This window comes from Temnothorax curvispinosus, unplaced genomic scaffold (genome assembly GCF_003070985.1).
Source record: "Temnothorax curvispinosus isolate PA1 unplaced genomic scaffold, ASM307098v1 QBEX01000632.1, whole genome shotgun sequence".
Lineage (NCBI taxonomy): Eukaryota > Metazoa > Arthropoda > Insecta > Hymenoptera > Formicidae > Temnothorax > Temnothorax curvispinosus.
The window spans coordinates 407638-426547 of record NW_020210412.1 but is presented as its reverse complement, the minus strand read 5'-3'; the positions used below and the strand labels follow the sequence as shown (position 1 = coordinate 426547).

Here is an 18910-nt window from a genome sequence, read left to right as displayed (position 1 = left end):
ATTACATTTTTTTAAATTTTCATACTATAGGTTATTAACTTTTCTAATAAATTATATATCGTTACATATATTTAATATATTTATCGAATTAATAAAAAAAGCTCGTAAAATATTAAAAATAAAATAAATTTTTTTGTAATACTTTTTTTCTTTTGTGAAAAGATAGAAAGAAAAATCGCTGATTAAGTATTTTCGGACCTTACGACTATACACTGAGAAAAAAATGTCGTTAATTTGACTAAACTCGTTTAGTTGTAGTGATTTGTTTAATGCAAATATTAATATATTTAAATCAAATATACGTGAGTAATATTAAGAAATTCTGAATTTATTTCAATATAATATTTTTTGAATTAACAAATGTTAGCTTGACAGCCCGTGACCGCTGCATTTAGTTAAATCAAATAATATTTCTTTGAATCAACGATTTTTTTTTCTCAGTGTACGCATGGGCGTTTCTAGTCTACATCACCATGTAGTATATCACGTACCGTGACAGAACGCGTTACCATTGTAACACGCTTGTTCCTGCGGCGATACATTACGTTACGTCCACGTCCCAGGTATTACTTCGGCTTCCCTCTTCAACATGGCTAGTAGCTTCGTACATGTTAGTAAGCTATGTTTGATTCGTTCGTCGGCGGTCATGGTGGGCTACGTTAAAAGCTTTCCTCGCCATCAAAGTAATTGCGGATATATATAGTCTACGATGAAAATTGCGGAACTACTAAAAACGCGCCGCAATTCGGTTAAGGTATTGTAATAGACAGGAAAGTTATATTTCCGCTTAAATATCAGAAAGAAAAGTTGTTAGTTTGTAACATATTTGTGTTATAATTATTTTGCTGTTTTTTGTTTTTTAATATATTAAATAATATTCCCTTTCATATTATTATGATATAAACATATTACCGCCCGCTTTATTAAAAATATTAATTTTTATTAAAACGAAAAATTTTTATTTAGAGAACGTTGTAAATAAAATAAAAAATGTATATAAGAATTTTTATCGAAAAAGCAATGTTTTTTTAAAATATAATTATTTGTGAAGATTAATTTTTATATATAGAACATATATTTTATAGAACATACTTAACGTTAAATTATATGAAAACTAAAAAAAAAAAAGATAATATTTGTATTTTTGGGAATAATATAGCTTTGAATTTTGTGTAGTGGTTATCATGAAAATTAATTGTTGGTGATTTTTATCGTTAGAAAATATTCCAAGGCGTACCCTAGCTTTGACGCTCGACGATATGTGGCGATAAGTAGACGTGAATGCTTGTATGTCTTGCGGCATCCGGCAGATCGTATAGGTGCGCGTGGTGTGTTTCCCGCGCGCACTCCTTCCTCCTTCAGCGGCGCTGCTTGCCATCAACATCGCACTTCATAATCCTGGCAGTGTTTCTGCGCGTCTCGATCCGTTAACTTACGCGATCGGTCCGTTCCTCTTTCCTAATAATATCCATTCCGTTGCAATTTCCAAAAAAGGGATATTACTACAATTATCGCGGATTACGAGTTTTTTTTCGTTGTCAGTTTCAAGTTAGCAACAGATACCGGATGTCATTACTCTCGCGCGTCAAACTTCTGCTCCATCGTGATTTCGGACAATTGTGGCCTTACGCTTTCGTCCGTGAACGTCCGACTTTTGTTTTGTGAAAATTAATATATCTGCATGCTTTTTGCGATATCATCTGGTTCCTGTGCTATTGAACTCTCTTCGAATTATAATAAGTTTTTTTACCAGACATTTTTCATGACATATGTGTTAACATTTCTGTGACATAATTCAAACGGCATTGATAATACACAATATCGTATGAAACACTTTGCAATAAATCTGTCAATAAGTCTTCGCGTCTACTCTATCGATGTATTTCGGTGCAGAAATCGACACGTGCGAAAGATATTTGTAATCACTGACCACTCCGTGGCCTAAACTGGTTTCTTGTATCGCATCGGAAAATTTATCGCTTATTGCATATAAATATAATTATTATAGCAGTATGTTATTGGCAATCGTATCACAACATGAGCTTTTTCTTGACCATTCACGATTTACTTATCTATTTCCTCCTTGCTTCATCCATTAGCATTTTCTACGTACGCACACAACACGACTAAGTTATTTTTATCACTCCATTACAATACAAAATTAAATACATCAAGATGTTAATTACCGTAAGAACCTTTTTAAACTCGAAATGTGAGTTAAATGTTTTAAAATAACAACTGCTGCTTAAAATAAGAAGAGTCAAACAATTGGTAAGTTGACATAATTTTTATTTTGTATTTTTGTATGTTATACTCGTATGTATTATCTCGTCCTTGTAATAATCGTTTATTTAGAAAATACCGTTCTAATAAAAAGCCTGTTCGTAATATATTGAATTATACTGTATAAACATTGACAAATCAATGTTTATTAATGTTTAGCTCAAGATTTAATTCTCTACTTTGCACATTCATATGACACTTTATTTATATTTTGAAAAAACTTTGCTGCTTAATTAATTCTTATCATCGCAAATTTTTTTTAACGAATTAATTACTAAGCTATTTCTTTAAGAAACTTTCTAAGAAACTTTATAATTTTTTAAATTTATTAAATATTGATCTCTTCAAGTTAGACAGAAGAAATTTCGAATATTTACGAGATTATGCAATAAAAAATTTCAAAATTTCTTGATAAAAAATCTGTTTTGTGTGTAATAAACTTTTAACTTAAAAGAAGAGAACAAAAATTTTCCGGATACTTTGATAGGTAAAGTAAAAGGAAAGAAGAGAGAAAGAGCGAAGAAGGAAGAGGCGAGATTGGATAGAAGGCTAGGTGTAATTTACCCTTGAGGCCCCGTGGGTGGTTGCTTGGTTCTTGGTTCTTGCAGGATTGGTTGGACGTTTGACAGTTGACGGATGATGAGGCGGCCTTTCAGTCCCCTTTCCGTCCCCCTTTTACGCCCCCAACGTGCTGATTTAGTCCCGGGTTTGATTTCTGGCGCGTCCATTATCTGCCGCGAGGCAAAATCGAACCGGGCATAACGGGATTATTAGCTGAAATAGGCACATACGTTATACATCTTTGGTTTTTTTTCCACCCATTCTTTATTCGGTCGTGCTTCCTGTGGGTCGACCAGAAATTGTTCAATGATGTAGTTGCAGTCCTGTCCTTCTCATCCATTATTATGAGATTTAGGATTTTTAGTAAAAAACATAAAAGTTCTTATACATCCTAAGCTATATGCTAAATACTATATATAAGTATATACCTAAGATTTAAATTATATATATTTGCTTTTCAAATATAAAAATAAATTATCTTCATTAAAATTAAGCGAATGTAATATCATATAAATAAAATAAAGTTTCTGGAATTTATATATATATACAAGCTATAGTATTCACTAAAATGCTTAATTAATTAATTAAAATTAAAAAATTTGACATAACATAAATTGTGAGAGTAGATTTATCGAGTAATGTCAAACGTGTATATTACATGCTTCCTGATTTCTAATTAATTTTTTTTAAACACTTTATATAAATCTCTCGCCTTTTACTTCATATCAAATGAAGAAATTGATATCACTTTATCTAGTTACGGTCCGTCATTTCTTAATTTATATGAGCCAGTCTATTAAAAAAAAAATAGCATTTCTAGTATATCTGCATGTATCTCTGTTTGTTAGAAGACAGATAGTGAGATAATATCGTAGTAATCTCCATTTTAACGCGATTCTTTATATGAAGCATGGAATGAGCATCCAAGACGTAGCTCTTGTCGCAACGTAACGCTTCGATGCATAGCTCGAGATAAGCTATTCTCTCGCCGAAGAGATGTGGATCTAGGAACGATGCGCGAAACGTCTAAGTAGTTTCTGTATTTCTTCGTGCTGGATGTTAAAACCACAGCACGAGCGCCGCGCTGGTGTCGTGTTTATCTATTCTACGATCTACTGCGCAACATGATTGCGCGAACTACTGCGTGGTGCTCGAGTGTTCCAGGGATCTTGACTGCGTGGAACCAGAAAACCGGTCGCACTCTACGCAGTTTTCTACCTTGTTCGTACAAAAGTTGCAATTTTTTCGCTGATTATTAACACAGTTAATTATCTTGTATTATATAAGGGAATGTTTTAAAATTAATATGTAGATTAAAAAATTAAACGTTAAAATTTGCAATTTAACAACGCGATATACGTATTATCTAAATAATATTACAAAATTGCTAAAGTAATGCCATTAAATAATACCTAATATTAGGGAAAAGTAAATTAACCTTATTATTATCGTTATCTCGATTAGTCTGCGTGAGTGGATGATCTAACGTATTTTAACAAACTAATTAAGACGATTGCACGGGTTTATCATCGCGCACGTGAGTAATAGGCCGGCTGCTCGTTTCGGGAGGAAGTTCGCTATGCGTGAGAAAACAGACATACATCCTTCTCGTAGCGTGATTAAATCTTGCTTTTCCACGACTGGGACGGATATACTCGTAAAATGGTTATGTAGGCTAATTGGTCGTCGTCGATCTCTGCCTTTCACCTTAATTCTTTCCCAGTGTTTTACTCCAGATTATTGCTCTTGATCGTCATATCACAATTTCCTTGAGGTTCGATGGGAGCATGAGTTACAGCCTTTACGAAGAGTATTATTACCTGTCCAACCAAACTCGCATGCTCAGGCCTAGTCTACCATTTATCATCTCATTTTACAGTCAACTAAATGCGAACACTGAAACGCCCAGTAAATGTTTTCGCTAGTACGCTTTTGCCTCTCTTTGAAAAAAATTCATTTATAAGTGGCTTATGTGATATGCAATTGTTCTTATTCATATTTTGATTTTATAATTAACGATGTAAAGAAAGGATAAAGAAGATCAAATTTTGTTTGGACGTAATATTTAATTTTTATATTTTTGCGCAATTCTTTTCTTCTTTGTCTTTTTTCTCGTCTGTAGTTTGACGTCTGTAGTTTGACAATCAAATTCTATTAATCTGTGAACATTAAGTAAAGATTTTATTTTTTATTCATTATAATTAAATTTGCTAAAATTCTAATTTTTTAATATTAAATGAGCTTACAGCCATGTCTCTAGATATTTCCAAAAAAAAGGCAATGTCGGATTTATCAAGAAATATATATTAGTTAACTTGCATCTCCTTACGAAACAGTTCATATACACCTGCCTGCTTACGGAACAGGTTACTCGGTAAATCGGCCCAATCGATATTTGACCGATCGCCATGCGGCCCGAGGTTTCTTGGTGAGAATTCACGGCAACGTGCTTTCACGTGTTCCTTACCCTACTCCGTCGTTAATAATAGATCTTGGCACCTCGCTGGCTCCGGCCGCGGACCACCCAAACGATCACGCATAAGGCGAAAGGATCGGTGTTAACGGGCACTGCGGGGTTGATTTGTATTACAGAAACAGTAGACAGGAACACACAGACAAACAGTAGGTTGATCTGAGTGATTGATAAGCAATGCCACGCGCCAGTCCATCGCACAATCGCGATGAAGGCGACAAGACCTTCCGTTTTGGACATTTATATATGTCGCGCTCACTTTTTAATTTCCGATTAAGCCTTTTATTAGTGAAATTACAAAATTATATAGATATACCTATGTCAAGTAATTGTATTAAATATTTTGTCAGTTGTTTTTAAAAATATGTTTCTTTTTCATTTTATCGGTAAATATATATGTGACTCTTAGAAAAAATGAGATTAATGTAGTATGTATATATTTGGTAAACAATATTGTTGTTAAATATTTAGTATCTTTAATATGTATTTACACTGAATCTAAAAGTACAATTAATAAAAGAATATTTTTTTGTTATAGTTTTTGTGTGATGACTTTAGTAAAAATAAAGGAAATTCCAAATTTTAATTTCTAAAACACAAAATTAAATTTTTTTTGTGCAAAAAAATTAGGGCAAATAGAGTTAAATATATTACCTAATTGTCAATAGACATTTAAAAATAAATTATACTTTAGATAATGCAAACTATAAATATTAATATAGAAATATATAATACATTTTCATGAAATCATAACGTTATATAAAAATGTAATATATAGCTAAGAATTTGAAAATTTAATGTGGAAAATATAAGGCTATTTAATATAATACCTGTAACAGAAAATTTAAATGTTTTGAGTAATTTCATAAGTAACTATTATGATTATTTCTTATATTTATGTTATAATATTGATTGCAAGATTGTGTATTGGTTATTGCTTAGAACATGCATATAAATAGTGAACAATAATGTATTAGCATGTTTGTGTATGATTCATTAACATATCATACATATGAAATTAATCACATTAGATTGTACATATCATACATAATTACACAAGAATTGCATTTTTTATTTTATGAATCAACAGTTTTCTGTCATATACATGTATTATTAGATTAATTTATTGCTATAATTATACGACAAATATATTTATTATGTCGCAAAGATGACATCAATCTAATGTTTTATTATTTTTACAACATTCTTCTCAATGACTACGTTTACACGGCGACTTATAATTCGGTTTAATAACTATCGTATATTATCCGATCCAAAACTTTTCTTTTTTTATCATAATGATCATTTAGATATGAGCTTTTTTGATACTTAAACTACAACTTTTTTAGTATATAAATATCAAAAATTAATTTAAATGTTTCGAATATCAAAATAAGTTCTTATTTAAATGACCGTTATAATCAAAGGAAGAAAAATTTTGGATCAGATAGTATACAGTAGTTATTAAATCGGATTATAAGCAGTCGTGTAAACGTAGTCAATGTTAAATCTTGATAATTCGAAGATTATTGTTTTTCCCGCCAAATAGAGTATAGCCCTCTATCCGATATTGCCGGAACCCAAAGGTACTCGACCTTCCGGCAAAGTGCAGCAGATGGCAGTGTAATTCTATCTCAAGGCCGCTGTCCGCGTGCGGCAGCTGTTTCCGTGGTGCTGCCACCTCCTGCACCCCGTTCGAATTTAAGGTGGTACTGACCTGCGCATATCCCGCACCATCATAACACAGCTCGAACACCATGGGTGCCGGCAAATTTATGACCCGTATCATGGCGCGGCATCTAAACGATTATTTGCCGTTAAACGTAAACGGCTTATAAAAACGAGCCTGTATAATAGAGTAAATATAGGCTTGGTGTTCAGACCATGATAAATTTATAGCTCCACTTATGAAGATTTTGTATTGGCTGACTGGCAGCAATTAACCTTGAAGATGAATATTACTCAAGATGAATTCCGTTCATAAACAGATTTTTGAAAATTCTTTACCGGAATTACGTTTTTTTCAAATAGATTAAATGTGACTTATATATAGATAAAAAAGAAAACAAAATTTACATATGAATGTACATCATATTATAGGAGTTATATTTTGCAAAATTATGAATAGGAAAATCCAAAATATGAAGAAGAGAAATCCAAGGTGCAATTTAATTTTAAAAAACTTGTTTTTAAAAATTAAACAAATTAAAAAAGATATTTCATACTTCATCGTAACTTTGTTCTAAATAGATAAAAATGTCACACATTGACATTTGAAGGTTTTTTTTTATTTTTTATCTGGAAGCATAATACACATTAGTTTTACACACAATTTTGTATCATTATAATCTAATTTTTTTAATGACTTTTAATTACTGTGTTTAATAATGATTAATAGTATGTTAGTAAATAGTAAAATATATAATAAAATCACATTATACAATATCATACAACATCACATATATACAAATTGACTGTAGATTAAATGTGTTAAATGCGTCATTGCCTCATTTAAATATGTCAATGTTGTTTCTCTCATGTAAAAGTCAAAAATATAAAAGTCATAAATCACTATTTAAATAACAAATGACATGCAAATTTGTTTACTTTTCACTACTGTGACCTATGAAAATACGTTTATGATTTGTATAGATTACTGTAAATTAAATATGATCTATACAAATCATAAACGTATTTTCATAGATCACAGTAGTGAAAAGTAAGTTAATATTTAATTTACAGTAATCTATACAAAATATTAATATTTTTTATTTTTAAATAAGCTGCAATTTATTTTTAAATAAGCACATATCTTTATTTTGAAGATTAAAGATAAAATCGTCATAAATAAAATAATCGGATACGTCTATTATTGAAAACGTTTATTTATGAATATTAATTAGGGTGAAACATGAATTTTCATTATTATAATATTGATTTCGTTAATTTGGTGAATTACTTAGAAATTCTAGTCGTAAGGAAATCTCTTCATGTTCTATTCTTACATCTTGTGGCATCTCCCACCCGTGGACTTAGTATAGCCTGACTCCAAGAAGATTTTAATTAAACCCGCCCTTCCAATGTTGCGTTTGATTGGATGAGCTAATCCCATTCGTAGAAAATTTAGGATTTCCTTTCTAGAAAGACAAACCCGTGAAAGTGCGTTAAAATGTTTTTACGGCTTGATGAAAAAATATAATGCTTTTTATAATTGTAAATACAACCACTATTTTAGAAGATAAAATATTTGTTTTATAGAGAGATAATATTGAACCATTTGGATTTGTACGACTAGCTTCTCTATATACAATATAATATACGTTTTAACAAAAAGAATTTTCTTAAGATGCTGTTTGACTATATATTATATGCATTATATACACTATAAAAATAATTTTTTAAATTAATTTTAAGTTTAAATAAAACTGTGTGTGTGTGTGTGTGTGTCGAATTGTATGTTTGAAACTTACTGTGATAGATTTCTTTAGAAAATCATAATCATTAGGGCGCTGCATTTTCTATAATGAGTATCTTTCTTAAATGAGTCATTCGACGAAAGATTTTGGAAGGTCGGACGAAGAAACATTTGGTTGTCTTACAGGGAGGTCTTAACTGGTACCATGCGGGAGGAGTAGAAGAAAAGCACATCATGAGGATGACATCTAAATCTTGCTTTTCGTTTCACGCTGACTACCCGCCCTTCCGTTGGCTATGCTTAGAGCCAAAATTCCCTTTCCTCCCTTTAGCCTTCGAAGGGGTGGATCCTCAAGAGTACACTCCAGACCAAAAATTAACAAATATCTGTAATTAATCTTTTAAAGCCTATTTCATGTAACATAATAATGCAACAATATTTTTTAAGAGTACTTTGTTCTTTTAATATGTAAATGTAAGATTAAACATGATCATGCTTATAACGTTTATGATATTTTTGCAAGTAATTTTTTTTAAGTATTATGCAAGAGAAATAAATGTCTAAAATTTTGTGTTAGTCTTTCCAAAGTTTTGAGTCAATTTGGTGACACTGATCGGACGTGGCTTACGGAGGAACGTAGGTTCTCGCTTGAAGAACATAAATCGTATTATGTATACTGGCTCCGTTTTACCTAACATACCGGAACAACGCTTTTTATATTTTTATGGTAGTGAAAGTTGACTACAAGGGTCGAGACCGTGAAGGTATTCCCTTAAGTTTCACCGACAGTCGGAAAAACGAATCCGGCACAAAAGCGAGTTTCACTTTCGCCCCATGATCGTTTCATACTAGCAAGATTGGTTCTTTCCATGGAAAAATCATGAATGTTATTGAGAAAACTTAAATATTTAATAATACTTCTCTTTACTTTTTACTAAAATCAATATACATCTGACTTTTCTTAACAAACTTGAGATTTTGCTAAAGAAACGAAAACGCTATAATGATTACGATATATAATAAAGGAATTTATTTGTTTTTAACGTTGTTATATTCGACACGCTCGCATTGAAATTCTCGCTAATAAAATTCTTTCAAGAGAACGATACTGTATTATAAAAAATCACTTAATGCCCGACATATGTTTATCTAAAATTCTTAAAGTTATATGTAGCGAAGTCTTTAATTGGTAATAGAAATTAATTGAATTCCACACAAACATACACATGCACATTATCCTCTGAATACAATTTGCGATATGGATTTTCTCTCCAAAAAAAAGAAGGATTGTTTTTCTATTTTGCGAATCTAGCGTGGATTCCATAGCTATTGATATCACTAGTCGCGAGTTTTCACGTAAAGCGACGCCCATTCCACGAAATCGTGCACGTGTGCAACGCCGGATTCAGCTGCCTCGTTCGGTTCAGGAATGAATTATCGCCCGTTCGGGGCTGAGCTCTTTCATTTCCAGTCTACGCGGTAGTCCCATCCTTTTCTCTCCTCCGTATCGGCCGAGGCTGCAGACAGCAACGCTTTTTTCTCATCCCTCTGCGATACCTCCCTCTATTCCTCTCTCCGTTTTCTTTTTCAATTTCCATCAGAGATATATCGTATCGTTTTTGTTTCTCTATCTCTTTTATATGCTTGAATAATTTCTGCCTATATTATTTGTTATGTACACCGTCATTTTAGAATAATTAACGATATTATTTATAATGCTTCTTGTTGTTAATGACACTTTTCCAAAGTTCTATATGCGTGTGAATTTTTTCTAGTTTAATCTAATTTTTGCAAAATCTTCTAGATTTATTGAGATTTAAAATAAATAATTCGTACGATTTTATCAACAACTTTTGCTATTAAATTTGACAATTATAATATAATCTTGAAAGTAGTACATAGTGAAGTGCGCGCGCGATAGTGTTAATTCCGTGCATTTCGCATACTTTCAAACTCTTCAAAAAATTTCAAGATTTTGTTATAATTATTATAAGATTATACAGATATAATCATAAGAATGTCGCAAATACATGCAAATTGTTAGATATTTGCACTTCTTAATACAGTTGTTGAGATTTGATTGACATATTTAAGTTACGTAATATGTATTATGTGCGTAAGTTTCGTGGAAAGCTTTCTAATTATTTTTCCGATCTGCGACGTAAAACCAATTTTCTGCTTTGAAACTTGTCCGGAGATTCACCAATTCCTTTGAGAATAGCCGAGATAAGGGCAAAATTCATCAGATCTAGCGAAGCAACCTTCATCTTGATATTTGTTTCATTCCGAAATGGTCAGACACATACAAGTCGCCATTATGAAAAATATAATATCTTGATCGCATTTTATACCAGAGTATTTTCTCACTTGAATTTGCAAAAATGTAGTTCTAAAATGAGTTATTCTTTTTCGTTATGATATCAAATACAATTTTAAATCTTATATAAAAATCTCAAAAATCCTAATTATCTATTTCTCGAATATTATAAATTTTAAATACTACTTATATGTGCTCAAAACGTACCTGTATTACGTTGATTAAATTGATTAATTTAATCAATATAATACAGAGAAATTTAAAATAAAATCAAACAATATTTGATTATGTTTAAATTGAATTTTTATTATCTAATATCTCGTAGACAGATAAAAAGATAAACGTTTAATCATTTAAAAACGTCTTTGGGAGGTAAATCTTTCGTAATTCGTTCAAAGAGAAATGGCATGCGAGGGTACTGGGGACACAATCAATTGGGTGTTTTCGTTTTGAACCATGCTCCACGATCGAGGATGAAAGAAGGTACGAGGAGGGTAAATTGGAATTCCGCGATGCGGAGGATGATGCTGCCTCGGTTGGCCGAGACGAAAGGGGGCATGCTAAAGCGCGAAAGAAGAAGGAAACCGACAGTGGAAAAAGGATAGAGGAGAAGAGTAGGGAGGAGTAGCATCCAAGGAATATTTACTGCTATCTTCTCCACCACTTACCCACAGATTCACTGCCTGAAGTTGTAAACACCTCTTAACTATATGGAGATAGTATCTCGGTTTCCCTCCTCGTATGCCCTAAACTGTTACGTGGGTGTTGCGACTATCATTAATTAGATCATCATATGATTGCAACATGATATTTTTTTTAGTCCATGTGTCTTATAACTAAAAATGCAATTTATGTAAATTTCCTGTGATGAAAGAACGAAAGCAGCTGTTATATTTTTTTGTTACAAATCAATTAAATAATATAATAGCATTAAACGTAAAATATCATAATTAAACAGTGTACACACTGTATATCGTATAAATCATTTAAAATTAAACTACAACAGTGTTGCTAGATCGATTTTCCGCTATTTAATTTGCATATCGTATATATGTTATATTTGTTAACGCTAGAACGACACCGATCGATACACTGCTGGCCGCTTGTAGTTTAGCGTTCACCTGAACAAACGGTTTACATATTCATCAATGCTTGGGTCAACATTTGTCGCACGGCAAAGAAATTTCGCATTTAAATGACCTTGCCTCGCGGCAAGTCGAACTCGGCATGGCGGCTTCTTGTCCGCCGTGAAAATGTGACGTTTCCTACGTGTATCGAGATACATCGCGATTTATGTGTCCTGAACTTGACTCGTTTTCAAAACCGGTTTCGCGTTCCATCTCGCTCGGTCGTGGATTATTCAATCGATAACTGTTTCTGAATTTATACATATACTCACTGAACTTTTAGCGACACTTTAAATGTAATTTATCGTTTAACGCTTAACATGGGAAAAAGTTGACATTAATTGGCTAAAAATATGTAATATTACCAAATATTTCAACATGGATTTAACATAATTGCTATAAGAATATTGCAACAAGTATTTTCTGTCAACTATAACATCCATTAAAATGTTAATTTTTTAAAAATATAGTTAATAATTCTACGAATATATGTATATAAGGTAACAATGTGCCTCCAGGGAAATTACGAAAATAGTTAAATATGATAAATAATAGTCGTTAGTGAGGGTATCCGTTCTTAAGTGAAATTATTCATTGTGCAAAAATAGAGCGTGCCCTGCCAGCTAAGAAACGGCAGCACCGAAACATGAGCTGATGCGCTCTCCGTGGCTGTAGATGGTGGAGACGTGGAGATATAGAACGAGAGAGACAAATAGAAGGAGACGGTGAAACCCACTAAATCAATACTCTGCCATCGCTCCAACTCTGGCTCATCCCCTCGCCTACCCCCTTAGCCCACCCCCGAGTCGTCAGCCCGCTTCTCTCCCGGCATCCTCCTTCACCAGCGTTTCTCGGTTCCGTTCGTTCGTACGCCACCCTTCGTTCCACCCCCGTCACGCTCTCGAAGCGAAACTTCTCTGGCTCCGCTTCCATGGGCTACTCCCGCAGAGAGTTTCCTCTACCGTAGGGCTGAATTCTCCCTTATGCGTCAGTATAATCTACCCGATGCTCACGAGATGTCGGTGACGCGTGAAAAACGTATATTCCATATACGTTGCACATACTCTCATTTACAGCTATTTCGTTTATTTTCATTCATTTTCGTCCGCTGAGGACTTACAATAATACCGAACAAGATTTTTATTTTTCGGCATTTTTGAACTAACATATTTTAATTTGCGATAAATAACAATAATTATGCTGATTTCTAAAAAACAACAAAGAACATTAGACATTCTTTATCTCCAGAATTTATATATTATTTTTTTGTACGAGTTATATATTTTTTATGTTGTGCGAAGATGAAGTAAAACGTTTTGAAAAAACGTCTTTATATGTATTGATCTTTAAAATATTTTACTGCTCCATAATAATTTAGACATAATATTCAAATAAAGTATGTGTATTCGGTTTTAAACTTCGTAATTTTAAAACACAATTCTCATAAAATATTTTAGAAGCGATTGTCGACGAGCTTCATTCTGCACGGATAACGGAAAAGCGATATCGCTACCGTTGGCACGTAGACTGCAGATCCAAAAAGATACTTGCATGGAATTTTAATTTAAGACTACTTGAAAACGATGAGAACTCGAACAATTTTATATTTTTTTATGTTTTGTTGGTGATAAAATATTTTGTTTTAAAACTGCAATCTTTTTCAAATTATATCGAAATCTTACATTATAATTAATAATCATTCACAAAATAGAGCACAATGTTTTTCGTTATACAATGATACAATTTTTCTTCATATTTTTTCTTCGTATTTTCAACAAAATATATGAGCAATTTTTAAGATACTTTTTTTAAGAGCTTTTTTTTAGAATGTATAAGTCTTCTGCTCTCCGTTTTTTCAAATATTTAATTATGCGAAATAAGAATTTTACTCTATTTTGGGTAAGAATGTAGAAAAAAACATTAATGAACAATTGATTGATCGGATGATACAACGAGATGGCAATCGAAACTTCAATTCTTCAATTATCACGAAGCTCTGTTTATTTCACGCGGACATTACGACGCGCTTCATCAACAAACTGGGTCACGTAGTTCTGGTGGCACACACTCGCGCGACCATCCCCGAAGCATTTGCAAACGAATGCTGAGCATATCTACGATCGTGAGATCGTACAACTGACTGCGTGGCCTATGAAAGAAGTAGAAGGAGGGAGAGATTACTGATTGTGAGAAGGGGCCCGTGCATCCGCGTATGGGCGTCTGCGTGTGTGCGACTGCCCAAGACGAGGGTACGGTAGTAGTCCCAATGCGTCTGCAATCGAGAGCTAACTCGACAAATAAACGGTTGGCTGCTTCTTACTGCTGACGATATCGTCTCCGCTATACTGATGGCGACTTCATCATATATCCCGACTTACAACGTTGAAAACATACAGCAAACTTTGTCGTAAATTTGTATTGAATATTATTCTGATTTGGTGATATTATTAGACGAATTTTTGAAGAATCTCTCATTACCTTCTGAAAATATTATAATTCTTAACGAAATTCTTAAATGTCCGCCTTTGAAGCAAATTTGTCGCGTGTATAATATAAATGGATGTTCAATAAGTAACTCTCAAGATCTCGATTAATAACCAAGAAAATCCTGCTTTACTTGCTGCTTTTAAAAAGAATATCAAGTAACAAAAAGTCCAATTACACGGCCGGCAACTCCTGCTTTGTTTCACGGCCGCTGCCCGTTGGTTTATGCCTTCCCTCTCTTTATCTACTTTGCTGCCGTTCTTTAAATTTCTCTCCTTGTTTTTCTTTTCTTTCCTACCGACGTGCGAACTTTTGCTGCCTTGGTAGCTGCCTAGTTTGTGATTTCTCGATGCTACCTCCCTACGCTCTCAGCACTCTCTACAACTTAGTGTCTCGTTAATTTCTTGCGATCCTCAAGACGATTACCGCACTTGTCCGAAAATTTAGCGCTTTCGATGTCCCTTAAATCTCTCGCAGTGAGTTAAACTTGCAATAGCAACTCAGCGTTTCGAAAATACGCTTTCGTACATACATCATAGATTCGCGTTCTTTTCTTATATACAGTCTTTACTTGAGAATGTGATTTTGGAACAAGAAATTTAGCATATATAATTATTCACAAGCTATAATAAATTTTAGTACTGTATAGACACCAATAAAACATTTCTTTGTCAGCAGTCCATTTAAATCCACGATTATACAAATTGTGATGACGACGTAAGATTTAAAACTTATTAATAAGTGTGATTAATGCCGTTATAAATAACGAGTATGCTAATAATATATGATATTTCAACGGAACGAAACAAAAACCTACAATTAATATTTATAACGTAACGTACTATTTGTGTGCGGACTTTATATTTCGTATGTTTCACCGCAGCGCGCAATAGCTGTTCAGACTGCGTAACTCACCAATTACTATCCGTAATAAGTCATAATTGAATAATCAGATTCGTCAGATTTCAGTCGGATTTATTGTTCTTATTGACAAACTACCCCCTCATGTCTTTATGATCAGTACAAAAATATATTATTCTTAGAGTATCAATTTGAAGTTTTGGAAGATGTAAAAGATTTTTATGTAAAGTTCCGCGTTTTGACAATAATAAATAAATATTGATACGTATTGATTAATATTGATAGATTAAGATTGATAGATTAATATTGATAGATTACATGAGCACAATCGAACGTATATGTTTCGCTGTCATATATTTACGACGTATCATCCTCTCGAGAAGGTATTTGAGCGTTCTATCCGAGTTACGCGATTCGATGCTGGTAGTCGTCTGATAGGATTACGACTACCGTTGAAAGATTGACGGTCGAATCCGTCAGCAGCTTTCTACAGCACGGACGAACTCGGGATTTTCTGCAATTTTCTCCGCGGCCTTCGGCGCTGTAGGCCGTGCACGTTCCGAGGCTCGAAAGCTCGGCATTCAATTCGAATCGCGTACGCTTGCGGTTGATGAAAGCTTGAATGAGTGGCACGTGGATGCGATGCGCGCGAGCACGGCGGTTTCGTTAGCGTCAGCAATGCTATTTTGAGCATTTCTGGGGATTAAAATTAGTTGAACGAAGAAATAGATTCGTGATAGATACAGTTCTTGGCTCTCCCTCAACTGAATACATGCACAATAAATTAAATGATTAAACGTAATTCAATACCTTGACGAAAACAACTATCGTATATCATCATTTAATCTGAAGACAGAAGACGAAATATATTATGTCCCAATTTTAATACGCATTGGTTGTCATCGTCGCTATACCATTAATTTATCTTAAGTCTACTGTCACGATTCTAATTTAGGACACGACTTGTCACTCGTTCCAAAACGTAAAAATATACAGGCATTTAAAACTTTTGAATTGATTTAGCATTTAATTTCGATATTATATTTCAAAATCACATCTAATTGGAATTGCGTAACTTAACAAGCAACGAAGAACGCCAATCAGACGCAATCTGCTATCCTTGTTGACGCAGAGAGAAACGGCGCGGCCGGCGTGACAGTATATATGGTAGACGCCTCAAGAGTGTCCCGCGGTGCCCCTCGAGCCTCCCCGTGTCCCAAAGACGGGCGCAGGGGAGAAGGGACTCTCGTGGTGCTGTACACAACGCAACCACCACCGATGCTGGATCACGGGGGCGTCAAGAGAAGCGAGGGCAGGAGGCTGTAGACCAAGGGGGATACGGGTGTATCGGGGGAGTGAAGCTTAACGCATGTGCACAGGGCGCTTCGCGTCGCGGCGCTCCGGTCCCGCCGGTCGGAGGCTGCGAAACCGAGCGGGCGGAATTCGCGGATCAGAGTCGTCGCATCTCTCGCTTAAGATATACATCACCGCGGCACCGTCCGCGGTTTTCCATGGGTATCGGCGAGCCGAGAGCCGTCCCGACGCTGGCCGACACGCACCAAGCCCCGGTAAGGACTGTCAATCGTGGACGGGATGCCGCGCTCGGAGTACGCTCGGTGACGAATGATATCGTCCGAAATTACGGTCTTTCGTGCAACTCGACACACGTGCGGTACGCCTTGAAGTGCGACAACCAGTACGGAGGACCTGCGGTGGCGAGGCAACTCAACTCCGAATCGGCACAACGATCAAGTTCCAGTTAACAGATCCTGAAGGATCGACGTTTATTTTCTTGGTACTCTCCTTGAGAAAACTTCCGGGATCATTGTGCTTCAGCGCAAGCTAAAGCGATATATTAACGAGACCATCGAATGACTAAAGGGAAGTGTAATATCGTGTGGAGCTCCTCGCAGATTGAAACATTCTCGTTTGTATTGACGATCCATACTGCTTCATCATTGATTTCCGCGTTGTATTGTAAACAATAATAAGAAGCTGAGGAAATTTAAGTTGGAAAACGAAGCTTGACCTCGTGCTAGTATCAAAGAAGCGTTCCAGAACTACGTTTTGCATTGTAGATCCTGAACGTCGTAAATCTTACAGGTCAATGTTATATTGCAGCTTATTGAGTACAGTGCGCTGTTCATCGACCTCGCGTGAGCATTACTCTCGTTATGTCTTAAAGAAGCTTAACCAGTAACCCAAGCTTTTGTCAGCAATTTCATCCGAGTAAAGGAGCAACGTGGACGAGGATAATTTTGAATGACCTGATCCGTCTTATGTTGCGCTAAATCGACTGCTCGCTTATTTTTTATCGTTGTTCATCGGCAAGCAGCTTTGTCAGCTAACAAACTATTGCGATTTAGCAATATCTTCTCAAGACAATCTGAAACGATAAGGACTCGAAGCAGTATCATTCGGATCAATCTGGAGTACCGAGTACTGTAAGCGTTCAAAGTATTTTGTGCGATCTCTTCCAGTTCGTAGGATTGTGTGCAAAGGTATCGCGGAGGCAAAGTGAGGAAAGGGTGATGGTGAATGGACTCACATGGTTACTCTATCCAATAGACAGTGAGTCTGCTCGAAGGACACATGGTTCGTCGACGGTGTTGGGTTTTTCTGATCCCACGCAGTTTCCCGTCGTACCTGGCTCGGTGACTGTTGGCGAATCTGTTCGCTCTTCGTGGACAAAGACTTCCGAGAAGGTGGTGTGTGAAGGGAAGTACCAGCCACGACGGGGCCCAGCGCCGGGGCGGAGACAAGGCCCCCGGTGCAGGGAAGAAGCGAGGCAGGGGAAGAAGTCGAGTTTAGCGTAGCAGCAACGGCCCTGAAACTACAGGGGAGAACAACTACCCCCTTGAACAGGGGGGAAACTAGAAGGCGACCTCGTCGACGGAGGCGACGGAAAAAGAAGCGACGGAGGTGAGCGGATAGTCAAATGGCTTTAACTACATCTTGAATCGTTGTTAAACATTAACGATGGATACGCTCCATCGCAGGAAACGATTTTATTCAAGTATGAATCGTAGTATGAATTAAATTTAAATGAAATTTAATAAATAGAGGGTGCAATTTATAATCGTGTTCTATTAGAGAACACATATGATATTTGAGGTATAATAATTCGGTATAATTCGACAATTTAAAATCGTTTGAATACAAATGATTTAGTTTATTACTCTCAAGAAGCATTAATTTCCTATAAAATGTGCGTTTGATAAGTGATAGAATTATGATAAATCGCAAAACGTACGAGAAATAATGGCATTTCAATTAACGTCGAATCATGGTATGTAAAATGCTTCGAGCGTCACATTACAAAACTCATAACCGTCGATCATTGATTCTGCCACAACTCGTTATTCACTTTTCGCTTATTCATCAAAATT

At 34.9% G+C, this 18910-nt stretch overlaps 1 protein-coding gene across 7 annotated transcripts in view; it reads left to right on the top strand.

The window, feature by feature from the left end:
* Positions 1–18910, top strand: part of LOC112456336 (homeotic protein antennapedia) — a 148774-nt gene that overhangs the window by 92002 nt on the left and 37862 nt on the right. The window contains exons 1-2 of one of the 7 annotated variants that reach the window (XM_025018813.1): positions 1432–1645; positions 2100–2271. The exons of 4 other annotated variants lie outside the window; for them this stretch is intronic. The gene's annotated coding sequence lies outside the window, so the exon portion shown is untranslated. Of the gene's footprint in view, positions 1–1431; positions 2272–16970; positions 18444–18910 lie in introns of those variants that run through there. 2 more of the 7 variants (XM_025018864.1, XM_025018802.1) reach the window with 2 other exon arrangements.